This window comes from Physeter macrocephalus, chromosome 7 (assembly GCF_002837175.3).
Source record: "Physeter macrocephalus isolate SW-GA chromosome 7, ASM283717v5, whole genome shotgun sequence".
Taxonomy (NCBI): domain Eukaryota; kingdom Metazoa; phylum Chordata; class Mammalia; order Artiodactyla; family Physeteridae; genus Physeter; species Physeter macrocephalus.
The window spans coordinates 129849295-129873669 of record NC_041220.1 but is presented as its reverse complement, the minus strand read 5'-3'; positions in this window follow the sequence as shown (position 1 = coordinate 129873669).

Genomic DNA, 24375 nt, shown 5'->3' with positions numbered 1-24375 from the left:
CCATATTTCTTATTTTGCTTTTTCCGCTTTTAGTATATCTTTCCTCGTCTCTGATTTGTCTGTACTTACTTGTCCTTCAGTTTCCAGCAATGTCTTCTCTCCTATTTTCTAATCTTTTATAGTTATTTGCATACATATATCTCCTCTTTCACTGAATTTAAAATTCTGGGAATAATAATTGTGCCTTTTTTCAAATTTCCCAATATTTCTCAGTAATTGCAATAAGGATGGAATATATGATTAATATTTAATTATCTGAATATGATGAGAGAAGAAGAGAACAGTCCAAAGTGCAAAAGCATGTGCTGTGGTGCCACAGAAGCAAACAGGGAAGGCTTTGCATCTGAGCGAAAGAGCAAGTCACTAGGCAACTCGGCATCTGTCATATCTGAAGGGAGAGGTGACATTCAAAAAGAGTAGGGAAAGAACACAACAAGTATTCTTGCCTACTTCACTCTTTAGTTCAGGCAGAATAAATAGACATTCAATTACCAATATGTGTTAATGCTTTCTGTAGTTTTTCACTAGAAGATTTAACTCTATAACAGCAAGGATGTCAGTCTGTTTTTTGTGAGCCCAGTGGCTCTTCAGTAAACATTTATATGGTGGTAATGATATAAAAATAATACTTTTTAAATCAAGGTGCTTATCTTTTGGTGATTAGATTAGGTTTGGTGATAAAACTCAGCAGTTACCTATTCCACTTGAACAAATTAGATTCTAAAGTTCCTTATGAGAACTTACTGTCAACTTTAAATGCTAGAGAACTTACCTTTTCCAGCATTTAAAACCTCATTTTAATTCACTGTAATGCAGCACGCCCCCCCCGCCCCCCCCCACACACACCCCAACACACTCTTTAGCTTTTCATTAAAAATTCAGTACAAATTCTACCCATATTAAAGTCAGGAAACAGACCAGATGAAAAGTTTAAAAAATTATTTAAAATTTTTAAATTATGAATAATTTTTAGGAATGAACATTTTCCTGTCACACCAAAACCTTTGGGATACTGAATCCTAACACACATGTTCCTTTCTTTGAGATACCTATTCAACTTTTCCCCATCAGTGAATGATGATTGGGAAAGAGATAGAAATTACACATGCATATTGAACGTACAGGACTGGAGGGAAGGAGAAATGGTGTGCAATAAGAGTAGTTGGCCAAGTGAGAGTCAGGGAGCCCCCACCGGTATCATCCAACTTTATAAATGGTGTCATTCTCACATACGTCTGTTCCAGGATTCCTCCAAGGGCCTGATCAGGGTGAAGGCAAACTCTTATGAGCCTCATTTGTTGAAAATGTAATGTTTCCAACCAACCACCATAGTCTCCAAACATGAGGTTCTGTTATATATAGGACAGACCATAATGATACACTTCTTTCTCCCACTTTTCTGGCTTAAACAAATTAGCAGAAAACCAGCAGTATTTGTATACATGGAAGGACCTCCACATATTTTTGCTTATGCCACATCCTTCCTGAGGTGGGCACACTAATATTCCAAAATCTCCCTTGGGTACCAGCCATCAGCATCACATCTCATTCTAGCAGTTATTTATGAGCATATAAATTATCTCAAAAGGTGCTTTTTGCTTTGTTTTGTTTAAGTCAGTGAAAGCTTATTAAAATAAAGCTCTCTATTTTTTAATCTCAAGAATTGATTATTAAGTTGGATCATTTGGACATTTCCTTCACAGTCTGAGGTTTTTTTTTCACGCATTTTACATATATAGTCATTACTTTTCTGTCATTTCTCCACCTTCTGTCACTACTGTGGGTTTTCATTCCTTTTCACATTCTCATCCAACTGTAAATAAAGAGATTTGTTGCTAATCAACAGAATAGATTCTCATTGTTTCTGCTTTTTTGCCTCTGCCCTCTCAAATATTTTTTTAAAGGTTAAATGTTGCATTCTAGAAACATCTTGAGCATATAGAAATATCCATGATGTGTAGTCATTCAGATCTGGTATTGGAACATTAACATTGAGAAATTAAGCATGCAAGAGTCAGGAAATTCCAAAGTTAAAATTCCCATAGCAACATTATCTACATTAGAAAGAATTAAAAGTCCTCCATAGGTACCTTAACAGAGAACTGTTTATAAGGTATATGTACATTTTTACAATTAAAGATATATTGTGTGACACTCAGCATTTTACACAGTTTACAATTTCACAGTAATTATGCTTTATAAAATAAGGAGTGGAAACATTGAGACATATTTCACACACTGTCATACACTCACTTGATACTTACATATCATGTACCTGATTTAGAAAAGCTTTTCTACTTTCATTCCAATATCGACCTCTCTTAACTCATCTAATCATTACATAAAAATTCCTCCACACATAGCGTTTAACTTAGACTGAGATTTGGCTAGTTTATCAAGCCATCTGCTTGGATTTATTTCAGTAGCATATTTCATAGAGGAACTTGCTGTACCTATTTTTCCTTTGAAAAGTTTTCAGACATTCAAAAATGGCCTAATAATTATTTAAAATAAGAATACTCTTCAAAGCGCTTTCATTTTCATATTTAATATTTTGTCTTTGAAAATTTGTGCAATAAGATGTTTACTGTTGCTTTATTCTTCCTGAATGGTTTATTAATATAATATAATAATATAACATATAGAAGCATTTATGCTTATTTATTCATATTTTAGGTATAAAATTTATTATATATATTATTATACATTATATTTATATATTATATATAAGTTTATACCTATAAATATATAATATATGTACTCCGAAGGCTTTGGTATAGCTAACATATTCTTTTTCTTTTATAAGGAAGTTCAAAGATATGCACTGAATGCTCTTCAATCAATTATTATTGTTTTACTTGGCTTCATAAAAGAGAAATTTTGTTTCTTCAGCAAGGTAAGAAATACTACAGTTTCTTTTTTTGGTTTGGTCATTTGAGTTTTTAACTTTTAAAAATTCATCACATCCTTGTAAGTCGTTATAGTTTAACATGTATGTTTTCCTCCCTTACATCACTATCAGAATTTTCTAATGGGATTTGTTAATTTGACTCATCACAATTTATTTATATGTTTTTATTTCAAAATTTGCTGATGACTTGGTAAAAATTATCAAAAAATTGGGTTTGTTTATAAACTCACACCTTTTCATCATTCATTTTTTTGCCCTATTGACATGGTATGATTTGATTTTAAATATTTAAAGTAGGTCATTGTAAGAGGTAGGTCAGTTCATCACTCTTCTTTTCTCCAACTTAACAAGTTTATTCATGTTCAGAATAAAATTTAATATTCTTGCCTGCTTACATCCTCTTATAAAATTTAGTATTATTTTATGTAATTCCTTTAAAATTCTGTTGGGATTTTAATTTGAAATATGTTAAATTTATAAATTATCTTGGTGTGAACACATAATTCTATAATGCATAATATTTCTAGCTAAGATCAGAGTATGTCTGTTCCTTTGCCAACAATTTATTAAAAATTTTTCCATTAGAATTTGCAAATTTCTTCGTTTGCTCTAACCCAGTTCTTATGAAGTTTATATCTGAATAGAAGACAAATGCTTGCTGTTGCTAATGAAAACTTGTTTTTTCAATATTTTCAATTGCTAGTATATAAGGATGATAGTTTCATTTATTAGTCAAATATCCATGCTCCTTTTAAAGCTATTTCATTAATTCATTTAGTTTTTTGTTTAGCTTGTCAATCTTCTTTTTATAGAGGCTGTTTCTGAAAGAATTATTATCAGAATACCATGGTATTAATATGCTATTTTTAAAATGAAGCTGTAGAACAGGAAATCATTCCATGTGGTTGCTAAAACTCAATACTTAGAGTGAGTCAAAGTGAGCAAATAGAGTGGTACAAGTATTAGGGTGTTGTTATTAATATACTTTCCATTATTAATATGTATCTAATGTTATTTTATGGTATAGAAAGGAAATTAGAAAATAGTAGATTTCACGCTTTTTTGCATTCCTTTGAACATATTGTACACATTTGTGGACGTTACAGCAAACCATCTTTAGGGCTGTAGATGGTTTTGGAATCTATTATAATGTTGTAACATAAATAACACCTAAAATTGAATCTTTGTGAAAAGCATGAAGAGTAGAAAAATTAGAATGCTAATGCAAGAGCCTGTGTTGCTTTCCCTAGAGACTATACATATAGAATATACATGAGGTTATCTTAAAGTTGTGGTGGGCATTTTCTCTAAAAGTTAAACTCTCTCAAGGTTTTTGGTTTGGTTGGTTGAGTTGGGTTTTTTTTTGTTTTGTTTTGGTCAGGGAAGGTAATGATTTATATCTGTTTTAATAGTACCTATTATTTAACCTATTACATTGACCAGTTTTTGGTAAATTTTTGTCACATTTACAAAGTTAAGTTGCTGAGCAACTGATTGGTCTATGGATCTACTTAAGTTGTTTGCTTTTTCTCTTGATTATGTTCACACTTTTTTGCTATTTGACATGTGTATTAAATTTTATTTCATATACCAGGCATTGTAGATGATACTTTATAGAGACTCTGGAATTTGTTACCTTTCTCCAAATAGTGTTTAGTTTTGCCTGAGTAGGGAATGAAATTACTGGGTTACCATGATCTTGTGGAGGTTAGGTTTTCAACTTTTGTGGGGTACGTGTGTCCTTAATCCTAGATCATATCCCTTAACTAAAAAATATATGTCTAGTTCCTAAGGCATAGCTATTCTAGAGTTTCAGTGGAAAATGCGGTGTTTCCTAAGGCACTCTAACTCAGCAGGACTCCAAATTATGCATTCCCAAAACCTCATGGTTGTTTAATTTTCATTCAAGTGAGTTAACCTTCCAAATATTGCTTTCTGTGAAATTTTTTGGATTTTTGTCTTGTGCACAAGCATTTTGGAAATCTCCCAAGGATTTGAGTGATATTTCCATGGGGGTTTGGGAACTCTCCTCAACAGTGGCTCCCTCTAGCCTTCCAGGCAGTTCAGAAGTCTGACTTCTAAAGGCTTAGCTCTGTAAGGCTGCCATTTCTCTTCTTGGGAGTTGACCCCTGTGTTCCCTGTAAACTGGGTAATGCTCTTTGTGAGAAATCTGGTTAGATGTTGAGCTCACCTACTGGGCAGCACTTTTTTGAGTTGCTGTATTTCCTTTAATGCCTGTTTTACTTTGGTGACTGTCTAGAGACTTCAGTCATTTTAATCTTTTTATTTATTTATTTTTCCCTCTCCTCACCACCACTCTAAGTTTATAATGATTATTGGTAAGTAATCTTTTTTCTTTAAAATAGCATTCTACTTTTGTTTGATTCAAAATCTTCTCAGATCTTTTGAAGATTAACAATTAGACTCTTCCATGTTCTCTTTTTTCCTCAATTATTTCTCATCCAATCAGCACTGGGTTTTAAATTTTTGTCTTGATATTTTTCTTTCATGTTATTGTCAGCAGTAAATGTGATTTGCACCCTATCCAGTCACTCTTCACCAGGTTAATTTTACCATTCTCTAGTTGATGATTATGTTGGCTACTAACCATTCACAGCTTACAGTTGCCTTCTCTTTGGGAGAATTGCCCTAGCCACCTTACCTGGGAAATCATATTTCTTCTCTGGGCAGACTGCAGATAATGGCTGACTGATGCAGGGGTAACAAAAGGCCCCTTTCATTAAGGTGGGGACAATTCTGCAATGTAATTTATTCTCCATAGCCCTCGTGCTATGCTCCCAAAGCTGAAATTTCCTGAGAAAACATATTAACTTAGCTCTTTACCCCTCCTTATCCTGTTTTCCTCATTCATTAAGAGGGTTTCTTATCACTCCCTAAAAACCACTTGTGTATAATCTCTATATCAGGTTTTGTTTCTAGGGAAGCCAAGACACAAGACATTGACTTTCTGTAAATATTTATAATCCTTGTACATTAATTCTTCTTTAAGATAAAGTCATTGAACAATGGACTGGGAATTCTGTGCACTTGAAATGGGCTTGTCAGCTAGCAGGATTTAGCTGTTGATATTTCATACCCCAATATAGAATCTGGAGTGATTACTAAAAGGTGCGAAGGCTTTAGTCATTTGAAAGTTGTTCCACTGTATATAAAGATGTAATGATTTTTTTTTTCTGAGTATCTACATTGTGCCTTAGCATGTTTTGTTTTCTTTTCTTTTAAAAAATTTATTCTATTTGGTGGTCATTGAATATCTTGAATCTGTAAATTTATGTCTTTCTCCAAATTTGAGAAGTTTTCAGTCCTTAATCATTCAATATTTTTTTCTGTTTCAATCTCTCTCCTCTCTTTTTGAGACTCCAATAGCCAATCAATGAGACTCTGTTCATGTATTTTTTAATAGAGACAGTTGTGCTTGAGGTATCAGTGACCAACAGAGATGCTGTGTGGAGCCTTTGGATGACACCTGTATGTCAAATATAGCAAAGCTAATGCCATCCTCTGTAGATACAATTCTCCTTTTGAGAAAAAAATAATTAAAAACAAAATATAAAAACAAACAAGGCCACAAACTTCTCTTACTACTGAAATTTAGTAGAAACTAAACACTTAAACATGGGCCACCAAGTTCCTATGAGATCTGAGAGACTCATCATGAAATGCATGGGGTTTGACCCACAGAGCCATACAGTTGGGTGTGCCAGTGGGTGACGTATGAGATTGGGTTTGAGCAGAACCTGAAGCCATTATGTCCTGTGACCAAGTATGTTCCCTACTTTGTTCCCACCCTTTCTCCTCCTGCTTTACGGGCTCCTGTCTTTCAATGCAGAACTATAGCTTAATGGCAAGTTTCCCTATGACTAATTGACTGAAAAAGAAAAAAATTCAGTTGTGGTTTAGTGGTGGTTCTGCATGATTATGCTGGCTCCACCCTAAATTGGATAAATCTAGCACTATTGCTTCAAGGATGGTCTTGGACGAAGTAGTAAAAGAAAATTCTTAGAATGGCAGAACTTTGCGAAATGCATCTGTTGTTTATTTTATGTGTAATGAGAGAAGGCCAGAGATACAAATTTTCAGTGATTTATTGTCAGTAGATAATGATCTGGCTGGATGTTTAGAGACAAAAAAAAGAGCACAATTTTGAAAACTGGTGACAAGGTAGTCTGAGGAAGATGACTATCGATGATCTTCTTCAAACAGACAAAGAGTGTAAAAGTATTTTATTCCATTGAACAAAATACTCATCAGAGAGCAAATTCAGCTGAAAAGAGTCTTAGTAATCAGGTAGTTAAAATGACCTGTTCCATGGATGTCAGTCTGCCTCTTGCCTCAGCCTCCCTTATTCTTGCCTAATAAATAGTCTTATTAAGCAAGCTTATTACTTGAGTTTATCACATGGGCTCAGGAACACGGATTTTTACCCAAGGCCAAAAAACCCCTGGAGATTATGAGTGCCCATTTGCCCAAGAGAGTCCAACAATGACTCTATGATATAACAGGTTGATGACATTGGGACACCTCAATGGTAAAAGAGACAGTGGTTTGTTCTCACTTAAATAGACAATTACTATGAATATGGATATACCCTTCCTTCTAATAGTACTTCTAACAAAATTATCAATTACTTATAAAATGTCTTGTGTATCATCATGGTAATCCACAGAGCATTGCTTCTGACCAGGGAACTTATTTAAAAGCAAATGAATTTTAGAAATGGGCTCATGCACTTGTAATTCATTGGTTTATGCTCCTCATTGCTTGAAGCATCTGGACTGATAGAATTGTTTAATGGCTTTTTGAGGACTCACGTATGGCTTCAGGTGAAAAGCAGTACTTTGATTGGGATAATGTCCTTTAAAATGTTGCATCCTCTGAATGAGTAACCAATATGTGGCACTTTTTTTTCATAACCAGGATTTATGGCTTCGGGGATCATGGTATAGCCAAGGGAGCTCTTCTCTGTTATTCATAAAGATTCTATAACAAAAATTTTGCTTCCTGGGTCTGTACCCTTGGGCTCCACTAGCTCGTAGGTCTTAGTTTTCAAGGGAGGACTGCATTCACAGAGACAAAGCAATGGTTCCACGCAATTAGAAGTTGAAACTGCCACACAGCTACTTTGGGTTAATCATGCCACTGAACCAATAGACAAAAAAGGAAGTTACTTTATGGAAGAGGCGATCCTGATTATCAAGGTTAAAATGAGTTGTTAATGTGCCCAACTTAATTCTGGTGACAGAGAGGAGTGTATCTGAAATGCAAGGGGTCTTCTGGGGAACCTCCTAGTGCATTCATATCATGTGATAAATTTCAATAGGAAAATAAAACAACTAGATACAGACAAGACTGTTTCTGGCACAGACTCTTCAGGAATGCTGGTTTGGATAGATGCACCAAGCAATGAACCATGAATAGATTAGGGGCTTGCTAAGGGTAAAGGGAAGAAGAATGTTTTAAATAGCAGTTATGATCACCTGACTAGCTGTAGTAAAAAATGCTTTAATAGTTATATTTTCCTTCACTTTGATGTGAATTTGTATGCATGTATTACCCAGTTCCTTTTTTTTATTACTCCTCCACTCTCTACATAAGATGTGTTAAGAGCAATTAACCTTCTATCACAATATTTGAGTTATAGGATATGAAAGAAGGAGTGTAACTCAACTAGAAGAAGATGGATAAAGTGAGACTCTATGTAGTCTCTTTCGCCTAAGGGTTAGCATACCTTGTTTGTAAGATGGAGAATTGCATAAATTTAAGTGGAAGCATAATTTTGATGATATCCTTTTTGGAAGATTATATGTGCTTAAAAGATGATTATAAGAATACCAAGTTGGCATAGCTAGGTTGTGTGGTATGGATTAGAGTTAGCATGCCTGAAGTTTGGAAGGTAGAAGTAAAGCAGTGGCCATTATTCTCAGAAGGTTGTATGGTCAGATAAGTATCAGACAGACTTCTGTGGGTCCCAGTTTGTCTTCTGTTCATTGTCCAACTTGTTTTCCCAAACACTGGCCCTTCTAACACTGGCCAAGACCCACCACCAAATGACTGACTGTGGATTCACAGAGACAGGAGTTTGCCATAAGCCGCTCTGATCTCCCATTTGTGTCTCCAATCTAGTGCCTGGATATGCTTAGTGTGTTGGGTTTACCTGCAAACTCCTGCCTTACCACCCGTGCTAGCACTTCAGGCAGTTTGATCAGTAATTCTTTCTTTCATTATACGTCAACTTCTCTAGAATTTCACTTTCCCAGGACCTCAATATTTGTATAAGATATACTTCCTATAATAAATCTCTAGTCACCATTGGTCATAGTTGCTCTACTTTCCTGATTAGACCTTAACTAATATATGCAGTGACATCACTTTAATCTCTAGTTAATTTGCTTCATTCATAGAAATCAATCTGAGCTCCTTAAAAATTTATCTTATTCCTTCATAATTTGATTTTTAATGTCATTTTAGCTTCATATATTTTATTGTGTGTCTGAAATCCTATTATCTAAAGTCATCAGTATGCATGCAATTGCCTTCTAATAGGTTACGTCAAAGAACAGCATTGTATGCCACACTAACTAAGAAAGTCAGTCTTCGAGGCACCAAGATATATTCCCCATCCCCAGGTCTTTCTGCAGGTGATAGCTCATTGTACTTGCAGGGAATTAGACATGGGCTCTTTGAGAGGATGCTTTGAATGGTCTTAAATAAAGTTTTAAGCTGGAATTTACTAGAAAATTCTTGGAGTAGATTGAGTTGTCATTGATTTTAAGCTTAAATCTCATTGCTATACAGCAAGGTATGGTGTTTAACAAAAATCTGGTAGCAGTTATTAAAGAAAATTAAAATTCATTCATACACGTGCCATACTGTGTTGAACTCCTTAAACATGGAAAGCTAAACTTAACAAGTCAAGCTTAAATCTCATCCTTTTCATCTCAATGGCCTCTACATTAGTTCTCTTTCCTCATATTTTCACAAAACAACAGAAATGATCTTCTTCTTCCAGTGTTCATCTTTCTACAGAGGCAAATGTGATTTTTCCTGTCCCCTTTAAATGCCTTCCTGCTGTCAGAGAATAATGTACAAATCATTAGTATGATTTGTCCCCCACCACCTTAAAATTTATCTCTTGTCATACCGTCCTCTCCCATACACATTGAATTAAAAAGCCATAAGAAATTACCTAACTTACTGTATCAGGCTTTTCCCACCTGCCTGTTTGTGAACCTGCTTTTCTGTTTTGGGCTTCCTAGAAAATCCTACTCATTTTTGGCTAAAACATCATCACTAACAAGAGGCTTTTCTTCATCTCCCATATTATAATTTATAAATATCTTGTGACAAGGATTATGATAATTTATATATATTTATAATAAATTATAATAAATAATAAAATATTGCAATTATTTGTGTTTAAATCTGTCTCCCCCACTGGAGCGTCTCCCTCACTGGCTTTAAACTCCTTGAAGAAAGGAGCCAGATCATTGAAACTTATATCTCCAATGGCTGACATGGATGTCTCATGCTTAAGTGCTCCATAAATATTCAATCAGCAGCACGTGTGCTACAGTTTGGTGATGAATTATTGAAATACTCTGACTATAAAATCTTTACAAATGCGTCTGTCCATTAATGTTATATAGTTTAGTAGTGGTACTTAAAGAAGTGTTAAAATTGGCCTAGATACTTTATGGAGTTCAGACTCACAATGGGCATGGGACTGATATTAATCTAGTAAAATTACCTGTATGATAGTTATATACTCTCGTGAGCTTTTTCTTAATTCTTTATTTTTTTCCCAATAATAAAATTGAATATGTATGTCAGGATATAAAGGAGATATAACTAAAGACCCGCATTTGCAAGAAGATGATACGTTTTAGTAAATACTAAAGTTAACAGGCAATATGAAAGCAGGGCTGCTTTTTCCAGAGAAAAATATTTTACTAATGGTACAAGCATAACAGATTCTAAAGTTAAAAATGAGCTTGAAACTTTTGAACTCATTATCTTAAAATCGCCTTTAGCTCTGGAATAATATAACTTTCTAAAAGCCATTTCTAGGATAAATTTAGAAGCAAAGCAAGAGATTCAAATAAATATTTTTGTACATTTGCACAGATCAAGCTTCCACTTTAGTGCAAGAGACATTCTAAAGTGACCTCTCCATCTATCATTTATCAGCCATTATAACAACTCGGTGGTTTGCATTTTTAAAACTCCAAATTCCAATAATTTGATAAATTTGGAATCCACATGTTTCTGTCAACAATGAAACATTCTGTTTGAGAACGCTCTCCTCACAAGGTAAAGTATAAATTTCCTTAATAGTTGTTTGGGTACATAGTTGTAATCCTGCAAATTCTGCCTAAAGTTTATCCAAACGTGGAGTCATAGGGTTTTTATAACTGAAAAGACCTCCCCAAATCATCTTTAAACGAAACTGCAAAAAATATTTTGGCTTCATCTTTATTTAGAGTCAAGCCTTTTCCCCGCAGGACAAGCACCTCATTAAAACACATTTCCAAACCACGTATATGATTCTTTGACAATCTGGATCTCCCAGGTGCTTTTCAGCTTGCTGGGGAATCTGCTGATTGGCGATCACTTTGAAGACAGTTCAGACGTAGATTTATTTAGAGGCCTGGGGAAAAAAAACCCTCCCAAATGAAGAGAATTCCTATAGGACTTTTCAGAGTTTTTGAAGTGCTCTAAGGAGCTGTCCGGACAGGCAGGAGACGTGAATTCCAATACAGATGTGCAGCTAATCATTTGTATGACCTTAGACAATTCCCCCAAACTCCGTTTGCTTTATTTATTTCATTGGAAAACTAAGTATGTGTGGTAATAGGGATGTGGAAGAGATGACAAGATTATCTCTTAAATAACTTCTAAGAAACTCTTAATACATAATTCTGGTACTGTATGTTTATGAATTTATTGGCCCCCAGGATTACATCAAATAAAATACCTGAATTACCATGGGTTTCCATGTCTGTCCTACATTTAGATATTCTCTTTTGAAAAATCTAATCCTACACCTCTCCCTCCCCCCACAAATATACTCCTTAAAAATAATACCTAGAGAGGATTCTTAATTCTGTCCCACCATGAAGTATATGAAACCTCAGGTCATCTATATACAAGAGCATGGTCTGGAACTGAAAAACAATGTTACAAACTCATCAATGTGCATTCCTGTTTTCTCTGTTTCCTTCTTTTCTAAGTTGTTTTGTTTCTTTGGCCTTTGGTTTTGGAGGAGAGGTGGAGCATTGTTATTAACATTTACTTTGCAACGTTTAGAATTGCTAACGCAGCCCGGTTTTATTTCAGGCCGTGCTCAATTTTTTGTTTGAAGAACACTTGCGCTCGAGTTCCAAGTTAATACACATTTTCAAAGAAGAAATTCATAATTTCTCTTGGTGGTCCTTTTACTTCAAGATAGTTCTCACCCTTCTGTAATACCTATAATACATAAGTAAGGATATAGAAAATATTTGTAACACTGTATCAGAGGAAAATATGTACTACAATGAGGAATTTTGAGACAAATCCTAAAGGAGAGAGTTAGCAAATGCATTATTCCTTCCTTTCTTTCACATCCCTCAACTCTTTTAAGAACCAGTGATTTTAGTTTTTATTCTGAGCTGTCCTTTATTGTGTCAGATCATTCCAGGTCTCTCTTTCCAGGAAATACCTAGTGTTGCATGCATATATTTTTGATCCTCCCTACCTCAATTCAAATCCATCTTCTTATATATTATTATTTAGGATCTCTGATTTTTCTACAGAAATCACACTTACAAAAATCTTATAATCTATTCATTATGATGCCTGATTTAAAAAAATCATTTTACAGTATCATCTGAAACACATTTTACACAATATCAACAGTACCAGTCTAATTCTACATATGATGAAGATCACTCAGGTAGATAAAAACATCTCAAAATTTTCGTTCTTTATGGTTTCTCATTTTAAGGTGATGTTTGAACATGAGCATTAATAAAATAAAACATCGAATTAGCCAGAAATTCCTGACAGTCAAGAAAGCTGTATGGAGAAGTGAAAAAGAGAATAATATTTAGCCAGATTTCAAGGATTTGTATGCAGATCTAATCTTTCATTAGCTGTGTGTCCTTGAGAAAATTGTACATCTTTTCTGTGTATGGCAGTTTACTCATCTTTAAAATGGGATACTAAAATTACCTGTGTCTTAGATTTATTTTGAAAGTAAAATAAGAAATTATGTGATTTACTTAAAGTCTAATAACACATTGTACATACTCAGTAAACAGTAATTGTTATTATTGTATTTTAAAAATTCAGTGTAATATAAATAGTTGGAAATATTTGGAATGTTTGGAAATAATTGGAAAATAATAAATCAGAAAATCTCTAGCAGCTCATTACTCTAGTTAATCATGTATCTGAATGATTAAAAAAATTAAATATCTTCAAAAGCAGTATATATACACCAAGTGATATACTGGGGTTCCTTTCTTTGCCTTGGTTTTGTTTTGTCTAATTTACAATTACTCAGACCATTTAAAAGAAAAAACTCTTTTTCTCTGATATAGATAGATCTGTCCGTCTGTCTGTTCAGTGTAAATTGCAAAAGAGAAATAAACATACCTAAAATGATTACAGCAGGCAAATGTAGATTATCTTTGTTATTGTAGCAATGTTGCATTAGTTAACAATCAAATTATTATAAACAGTTTATGTAAACGTTGTATATCAACTATTTGGTCTTCAAAGTATGTGCAAGCCAGGATCTTAAGTTGCAAGGTATCTGTGCACCCATATTTTCCCAAACAGAGCTCATGTGTGATCCCTCTAAATTGGAATTCTCCTTTTAGGTTTCTTCCTCCTTTCCTGAAAACTGACAGAAAAAGATTTATTTTTTTATATACTAGATTAGTCAAACAACAGACTCCTTAGAATTCTGAGCGATATTTGAACTCAGGGAAGTCACTGCTAAGTCCCAATTAATCCAATTGTGATCAAATACATCACAGACTTTATGAAGTATTCTGCTTCAAAGCCTATTATTCATTGTCATTTTCTTCCTTCAAACTTCTTGACTCAAGTGAATATTATTATGAAGAGACACTTATTTCAATTAACCTCTTCACAAAAGGTTAATAGAGATTTTGTGAATTAAAAAATGTATCTGAGAAATTACTAGTACAAGAGAAGAAATACTGATTACAAAGCATACAGTAAAGCTCTAAGAAAATATGATGACTAGTTTGCTTAAAAATGCATTTACTGAAGATTTTATGTGAAAAGAGAATTTTAATTTCTGATGAAAAGATAAGTGGCTTTTTTTCTTCCCTAGGAAAGAAACTTGAAAGTCTACATGCAAACTGGCTTTAGGAGATTGTACCTTCCTTAGATGCAAGGAGAATGTTTCAATGTTTAAACACTTTTGTATGTTTGAATATAAAATGTCAAGTGACATATAAAAATAGCATATTATAAATAAAACCTAAATGCTAATAGATATGGCATTTGGAGGGTCATTTTGAGACTCTGTTATGGTAATAAACTAAGATTAATTTTGAAGTTGCTTTATAAATTACAATTGACTTTAGAGTGATAATTTTGTTTTCATTTAAAAGAAGAAAGAATAAATAACTTTTAAATTGTGATGAAAAATTATAAATGAAGAATTTAGTAAAAAAGATACATTAGAGAAGACTTAATGAGGACCTAGGAAGGCTTTGCACCTGCTCTGCCACTTCCTTGTAATGAGACCTTGAACTGAGCACTTAATTTTCTACTCTCTTAATCTATCAACTAAGATAGTGATTCTAAGTTATCTCTAAATCGAGCTTAATGTTAATAAAGCAAGAACTAAAAACTTCTATGGAGGAAAAAATTGACAACTCGATTACTTGTTAATACAGTCAGTCCAGCAGCACCATTTTCACACAGCCTTCATACAAATAAAAAGACATTTAATACACAGTGCATGCTGCCCATATATTTTTTAATTTGCTTGCAGTTTTGTTTGTTTGTTTTGTACTTCTTTTCTGCCACACTCCCAAGTGGGTCTGTGAAAACCTCTTCAGAATAAACCCCTACAGTGACCAATGTATTACATAAAGCACATCATTAAAATGCGAGTTCATATGGAAAGAACATTAGAGAGAAAAAGGCAGTATGTTGACAATACTTGTCAATATGCTTGCTGTGAATAAGCTTTTAGATATCTGGCAGTCAAGGCAAAGTGGGGTCTGTGATGTTACATCGCTCTCGTCATAAAAGAAGAAACAAGCTTATTTCCCAGAGAAGAAAATCTTTTCTTGAGAGCAAGTCCAATAGAAGCTTCCCTCTAGGATACTCAAGAGAGAGCATATTAAGAGACATATTAGGCAGTTGCCCCACAGTTTTATAACCATGTAAAAGTATGTAGCAAATAGCTGGAATTTTAGCATTTTTCAATGATATGTTAAGACAATGTGTTAGAAAAAGTTTTAGTGAAAATTATGCTACATGAAATTCAGGTAATATGGCCTAAGAATGTAACAAAATTCCTGGTACCCAAATAATCCTTCAAATAAAAACTAGAGTAGTTGAAGGTATAAAAACAAATAATATTCCTTTTGTCATCTCCCTAAATAATTCTCTCAGCCAGATTTTAGATAACTATGTAGCATAGTTTACTGAGGGCCTAAAGAACTGTGCTGAAGATTTAAGATTATTTCCGGGGCTTCCCTGGTGGCGCAGTGGTTGCGCGTCCGCCTGCCGATGCAGGGGAACCGGGTTCGCGCCCCGGTCCGGGAGGATCCCGCATGCCGCGGAGCGGCTGGGCCCGTGAGCCGTGGCCGCTGGGCCTGCGCGTCCGGAGCCTGTGCTCCGCAACGGGAGAGGCCACAACAGAGGAAGGCCCGCATACCACACAAAAAAAAAAAAAAAAAAAAGATTATTTCCTAAGCTTTAGAAAACCAAAGTTGGAACTCTGTCTTGGAAAATTGAGAAGTATAACTTGATTATACCTGGAATGGAAGAGTATTCCATCTTACTTTAGGAGTAGACCTCAGAAAAACTGCAACCAAAGTTATAATTTTGCTGAAGAAATAGATTTCTAACTCTTCCAGCGCTTTAAAAATGTTCATCAGAAACTCCCAAAGTCCTCATCATGAAACCTGCAAAGGTTATTTTTTTCTCAAAAAGTACACAGGGAAAATGCTTTGAATCTCCTACCATAGCCAAAGGAAAACATCAGTAATTCTCCTGGGGAGTATCCTCATGTTATCCTCTTCCTCTCTTCTTAGCAAGTGTCAGTAGTTGACTAATTAGGCTTGAGACCTGATGTGAAGTTTTATACACCAGGATCCAACCTTACATTATGGAAAAAGTTAATGTGAAAATTTTGGGACTGTATTCAAGGGAAAAAAAAAAAGGCTTTAACTTTCTTTTAGGGCACATGCCTACCTTTTCTACCACCAGAAACCCGATTTAGAATCTGAGTAAATGAGCAGTCATTTCTCAGCTCATTTAGGTACTAATATAATTTAGTCAGTGTAGGTCAAATTTATGAGTATGGCTTAGATATTTATCTGAATCAAAATGAAGAAAAAAGTGAACGGAATAGTAGATTATGAACTTCAGAGTAAACAGATTTCTGTTGCTCTTTCCTCTGCTAACTTTTCTTGATCCCACTAAGGGATCAGCAAAAAATTCCAAATCTTTCGTATAGGATACGAAGACACATTTAGGTAAAAATATGAGGTGTCAAGAACTGAGTATGGGTTATGAAGAGTACAACAATTCAAATACAAAGGAATATATCGCATTCAGTATAAATTCTTCCAAATATTATAGCAAGGATTGGCAAACTCTTTCTGTGAAGGTATAAATTGCAAATATTTAGGCTTTGTGGGCCATGAGGTCTCTGAACTAACTGCTCACCTTTGAAATTGTAGGTCAAAAGTAATTCTAGATAATACATAAAGGAATGGCCACAACTGTGTTCCAGTAAAACGTTATTTGCACAAACAGGTGGCAGCTGGATTTGAGCCATACTTGGCTGACACCTGAGAAAAGAGTGTCAGCAGATTGCCTTGTTTTGTCAGCTTGCTTTTAGCTTTGCTTTTGGCCTCCCTCGTTTCTTATTCTTACTTCTAGGGGGTTACCCTTTCTATCTAGCAAGACCTACTCATATGAGATAGTAACCAACCAACCCAAGGAAATACCTTTTTCTTAGGGATTCAAAGGTGACAAAGAGGGGAAATGACACCAGAGGGGTGAAACGTGGCAGTTGGACCACTAGACAAGTTGTGATATCCTTACATTAGGTCCCATCATTGAAAACTAACCAGAAACTCAATATGCAGTTGGTGGGTCTTCTTTTCCTCCTTCTTCTTCTCCTTCTTCTTCTGTATAACAGCTTTATTGAAATATAATTCACATATCTTCAAATCTACCCTTTTAAAATATACAATTTAGTGGGTTTTAGTATATTCACAGAGTTATGCAACCATGACCTCTTTCTAATTTTAGAAATCCTCAAAAGAAACCATTGTATTTATCTTTTTACTTTGAAATTTGCATCATACACAGATGATACTTTAATTTTATTAGCACTTATTTTACTTAATCCCCTATTCACCACTGTTTTGAGATTTAGGTTTAACAAGGGCCTGAGAAAGTTAATATGTGAGAACTCACATGCTTGCAATTATATTTTTAAAACATAGGTTTTGAATGCACTAATAATAGGTATTTTAAGTCCTGACTGTATATTATTGCATAATTCAGGAACTATTTGCAATCTTGTTCCTGATTTTCACTGACCGGTTATGGCAGATTTTTCAGGCATAGCTTTAGAATTGACAGTTCAGATTGAAACTCAACCTGAGAACTGACTAATTTTTGTGGATTATTTTTCTTAATGAGTACATTGATCCCACATTAAAATATTATGTGAGCACATGACTTCTAACACCAGTTTATTTTCATTGAGCTTACTAAAAGTCCTCAGGGAAAGTAGAAGGGAATTAAACATTGTATAATGACAATAAAGGGGAAGGATAGGGTCAGAAAATGAGATATCAAACAGCTACCTTTGCTGTTTACGGATTTAAAGAATAAAATCCATTAAACATCTTGCTTTTAATCTAAGCAGTTAAATGCTCTTTTCAATTTTACATCACCAAACTCAGTGAATTCTCAGGGTTAAAATAACAAAAACAATTTGAAAAGAAATTCAAGTTTCTTTCTGCTTCTGTAAAGCAGATAAACTCAACAATACATGTCAGACATTGATCTGATAAAATGAGACTCTCCTTGGAAAAATTGAGGAGGTCAACTTACACATTTTAAAAAATTAATTAGTTAAGGAAAAGTCAATTCAAATAAATGATGTTCAAGTATGTTTTGATTACCATCTTAATGATTGAGCTATTATACAGATCAGTTTCCATTGCTTAATCATTCTAGTCTAAAATCGCCCACCCCCTTTTTTAATCTAAGAATAACTGTGCCTTCAGGGCTCACTTCAAAGTCTAAATAGGCCTTTTTTTCCTGCCCAACTGAAGCCTCTGCAATATCTACAATATTGTACCCTGTACAATATTCTAGGACTATCTCTATCATTTGTTTTTAAAAATGATCATTAACATGAGGAATAGTCCTCTTAGTGGTTTTACTTTATTTTAGATGTATGCTCAGCTTTCCAAATTAGATCATAAACTTGTTTACAACTTAAAACATTTCTCTGTGTTTTAGTATCCCCAGCCTACATAAGAGGATCAGTGAATCTTTATTGAGTGCTACAATTTAACTCTAAATAAAATTTGGTACTATTCAGAAATATTTTAAAAGACTGAAAATATTAATTAATATGGAACCAGAGTCATAACATTATAATTAATCATTTAGATAATCTTCCCTGAGGGTTGACTAATTGTTTTGAATTTTTTTTTTCCCTCAAGTGAATAAATAGATCTCATATAATGTTAAGGCAAACCTCAGAGATAGTGCAGGTTTGTTTTCAGACCACTGCAATAAAGCAAATGGCACAATACAGTGAGTCCCACAAAATCTTTGGCTTCCCAGTGCATATAAAAGTTATTTTTAAACTATATTGTTGTCTATTAGGTGTGCAATAGCATTATGTCTAAAAAAACAATGTACATACCTTAAAAAATACTTTATTCCCCAAAAATGTTAACCATCATCTGACAATGCAAGGTTACCACAGACCTTCAATTTATTAAAAAAAACACAAAAAAACCCCCCAAAACCCTGCTAAATCTGCAAAGTGTTATAAAAGGAAGTGCAATAGAATGAGGAATGCCTATATATGAATTCATTACTTATATCAGCATTATCAGTGTCCACATTTATGTTGAAAATGTCTGTCATTAAAAAAATAGACTTCATGAAAGGTATAACTTGGACGAGGAAATTAATAAGGATTTGATAAGTCACGTTTGTAGTCACTTATACTTTTCTGATTACTTAGTTGTAAGAGGCATATCCAGTAAATTAAGAACACAATAATTCCATTCTGAAGGATAAAGTGAATCATTCTGGTAGCTGTTGGAGGAAGTCATCGAGAGGACATGACTACCTGTTGACCCACGAGTTGGACCCAGGTGGTCAGAGGCTCCTTATCCACTCCCCTGTCCTTGGAATGTGTATCCTGCCCACCATTCCCACAGTGGGAATCATTTTCAAGGACACAACCTAAGAGAATAATATGTCGCTGAGACCATTTGGACCAAATACGTGACTGAACTCACTTTAGGCCTCTATCAATTTTGAAGATTCTGGCCGGTGGGTGCCGAGATCTGTTTGTCTTGCGGCTGCCAAAGGCAAGCCTTGTATATAAGTTTCCTTGTTTATTAAGCCTGCCACCTATCAATCTAGTGTGATCTTCCTCTTTCTTCCATCTCTTCTTGACCTCTGAGTATGGAGGTTAAATTCAGATTTCACTTGGGAAACAAACTCCCATGGTTGTGACCCATCGGTATTTTCATCAGTTGTCTGAATCCCTTGCCCTCTTGGGAGCCAGTATTGGCTGGGGAAGGATGTAGACCCTGACTGTGTTTAACCCCAGGGACAGGGATGGAATTAATTTTACTGGTACCATATGGGATGTGAAGATTCAGACAGAAGGAAAAGTAAAATCTATCTGAAAAATTGAATTTTTAAAATTTCAAATTAGTCCGCATTCAAAGTAAGTGGCCAGAGGCAAAGATCTGTATCAGAGTCACAGAACCTGAAATGTATAGCCCGGACTAGATAGGGTCAGAATGGAAGCAGTTTGAGTTTAAAAATGTAGGAGGATTCCACAAAGGAATGAATGCTATGAGCATTTGGTTTTATTCTAATTCCAAACAGGAATTAGATGGGGAAGACGATCTCTCAAATAAACTAGTTAAATGAATACGATATCTTTTTCCATAATGAATTCAGAAATCCAAATGAAATTTAATGTTGACCTAGATCAAAATTCTTGTTTTTTTGTGCCAATCTAGAGCAGTTTGCATTTCAGTCTCTGAATTCATTTATGCCTTTATGCTGTATATTTCAAGTCATGTAGCTAATGACCATACATTCAACGTAATCACTGTATTATACTTTACTTTTTATGACAATTTTATAAAGATTGGTGAATTAGAATGAAAATCTAAAAAGTAATATACACTGGTGAGGAAATGAAGTACAAATGCTGTATTTATATTTTTATGGTATAGAAACAAGAGTAAAATATTGTAGCCTCTTCTGTTAAGAAAATTTCACTCTGAATATGTACCCTGAAGCAAGCTACAGGAAAAAACTTCAGTCCATGATTATCAAGGGAAAGGTTCTAGGTTTGCAGATTAACTTCAACATACGGAATTGGAGTAAAGTGACAACTGAGGATTTTTTATGATAAACTGATTATCTGGTGGATGAATTGTGCAAGATCTGTAAAAAGAATGAAGTGAACTAGAAAAACTGTCCCTGTCAAAGTTTCTTTATGTTATGAAATTAAGAAAAAAGTTATATATTTATATATATGTATATGTACAAAATTATACATAACATATTTGTATAAATCAATAACATATTTTAAGGTTTAATCTATGACATGAGGACTCAGTAGATAGTAGAAAGCTACAACAACTTGGCATGTCTTGTTTACCTTTATATATATTTTTTCTTTTTTTAAATTTGAAATATAGTTGTCATACAATAATATGAGAGTTTCAAGTGTACTGCATAGTGATTTGATATTTGCATACATTATGAAATAATCACCGTAAGTTTAGTAACCATCTATCCCCATATTAAGTTATTACAATATTGTTGACCATGTTCCTTATGTTGTATATTACATTCCTGTGACTTAATTATTATATAACTGTAGGTTTTTACCTATTAATCTACTGTACATATTTCCCCCATCCCCCCACCTCTTCTATTCTAGCAACCACCTGATTGTTCTCTGTATCTGAGACTGTTTTTGTTTGTTTGTTTTTAGATTCTTCATGTAAGTGAGATCATGTGGTATTTGTCTTTGTTTGACTTATTTCACTTAGCATAATACCCCCTAGATACATCCATGTTATTGCAAATGACAAGATTTCATTTTTTATGGCTGAGTAATATTGCATTATATATATATTGTATATATGTATATTTTTATATATATATATATATATAAATCTGGTCTAATGTGTCATTTAAGTCCAGTGTTTCCTTATTCTTATTGATTTTCTGACTGGATTATCTGTCCATTGATGTAAGTGGGATATTAAAGTCCCCTACTATGATCATGTTGCTGTCAATTACTCCCTGTTTGTTTGTTAATACTTACTTTACGTATTTAGGTGCTCATATGTTTGGCGCATATATATTTATAATTGTTATATATCCTTGTTGGATTCATCCCCTTATCATTGTGTAATATCCTTCTTTGTGCCTTGTTACAGTCTTTGTTTTAAAGTCTATTTTGTTGATGTAAGTGTTGTTATGCTAGCTTTCTTTTTATTTCCATTTACATGGGATACTTTTTTCCATCCCCTCACTTTCAGTCTGTGCCTTTAGATCTGAAGTGAGTCTATTGTAGTCAGCATATATATGGGACTTGTCCTCTTTATGCATTCAGCAACTCTATCTTTTGATTGAAGCCTTTAGTCCACTTACCGTTAAAGAAATTATTGATAGGTATTTACTTACTACCATTTGTTCATAGTTTTCTGGTTGTTGTTGTTGCTCTTTTTTTTCCTTTCAATTATTTTGCTCTCTTCCCTTGGGATTTGATGAGTCAAATTAGAATGTTTATAGCTTTGGAATCAGGGAGACTTAAACTTAACTCTTGCCACTGCCTCTTATTCACTGAAAGCTTCATTTTCTCCATCTATAATGTGGGTGCATTGATGCTTATTTCATAGGGCTACTGCACAAATTAAATGTTATACTTTATATAAAGAGTTTAGCTTACTACCTTGTGCATGGTGAGCATTCAACAATGATGACTCATATTTTTCAAGGTTGGTAATAAAAAGTGATAATAATAACTTGATTATCTTTTAGTTTCAAGTATAATACTTTAATTTGAGGGGGGCACAGAGGGAAAGATAAAGGATAAGATGGAAAGCTTTCCCAGAACATCTCATTTATATGGTCACTCATTCATTAAGATGTCTCTGTTATTATTATAGTATATTACATTATATTTATTATATTATAATGTGCTACAGTGTTATTATGCCAATTATGTGTTATATTCTTATTATATAAATATTAACTGTAGAATTTTTGTTCATTCCTTTAATCTCCAAGATATCCTTCTAGGGAAAGACGAGACTGAAACACTTTAAATACCCCAAATGGATAGTAGTTGTGGGTATCCAAACTCCATTCCAGAAAGCTGGGAGACCCAGAGGTTTCTGGTTTCTAGCATAAGCTGTGGTTCTCTACTACAGTCCATCAATCTCGAGTTTTGCAGTGCTGGAGAGAATGCTAAGAACCATAATTCCTCTTCTCTAAGAGCATAAAAAAAAAAAAAAAGAATAATGAGTAAACGTGTGAGATCACCTATTTGGATGTGAGTCTGTATTATGTTTTTTTGGATTGAATGGGTAAAGCCAGGTCATGATGGATCCTTTCTATTTCAACGAATTTTGACTCAGTCTAGATGTAAAAAGAAAGGGACATATTACTCTTCTTGAAGAGAGTAATGCTATGAAGACAACATGGCTTTCAGTTTCATGCTAATCATGTACTTCATTGAGGTTGAAACACTGAAAGTCTGAAGTTCATTCTGTAGTTCACAGTTCCACTGATGAGGTTCCCCCAGGTGAGTGGGAGTGGAAAAGAAGACAAGTATTTGAAACAATGAGATAAGTAAAGGAAAAGAATAATGAATCCACTGATGACTAGTATGACATAAGTCTAGGAGCATAGGAGTCAACGTGTAACTTGCTTTTTTAAGTTTATATCTGTTATGATAGAGTGAACAGAGAAATCAGCAAGAGGATTTTTTTTTAAAGAGAAAAAAGAGATTGAATTTAGCTGTATACATGCTAAGTTAATGTTAATTTAACATTAACTTAGCATTCAAGTAAAAATATATCAAGAGGGAGTAAATATTTGAGAAATCATCTTGATAAGTAGTTATGTGATAAATGCCTCTTGTACAATCACATTTAGAATCCTACAGTTAAACTGGTGATTTGGATTAGGTTTGAACTGATAATAAAATATAATCAGCAGTTATCTCAATCTTTATGTAATTCTTTTATATCTTGCATATTGTAAGTTGTGAAATTCTAAAAATAGGCTAAGTGCAGAATTAGTCTGGTAAATATTTGGTTTGCAAGATAATTTGCTTTTCTTTTTTGTATCTCTCTGCTTCAGTTGTGCTTTCTAAGCAAAGAACATTAACATTATAATCACCACTTTAAGCTTTAAGTTGAAAACATTTTATTGGTTGACTGAACTTATCATCCATTAGGAATGTCCACATCTGGTCAGATGGGGCGTTCAGTGTTTGCATTCCCCAGTCCACACTGCTGAGTTCAGATACTTTACTGGCTAGTTTACAAAGCTTTGCTTTTTTATAGCTACTCAATGTGCAGGCTTATATAGCATATACCTCCCTGAAGCAGTTTCTTTCTCATACCATCTGGTAATGAGAGGATCATTTACACTACATAAAACCATGGCATCTGGAAAGGAAAAATAATGTGATAAAATCAGTCAACTACCAGGAATGGCAACATTTCTATTTTATTTTGGGGAAATTATTTAATACTAAAATGAGATTTAAAAGAACCAATATTAAGTAAAAAATGTGAATAAGTAACACCAGCAAATCTTTCAATGGTTTCAACGGTCTCAACTATACGCACTTTTCTAGGAAAAAGTCCAAATAATTAAGAGCTGTATGTTTTAGTGAGATATAAGGCAAACATTTGAAGGGTAAAAGA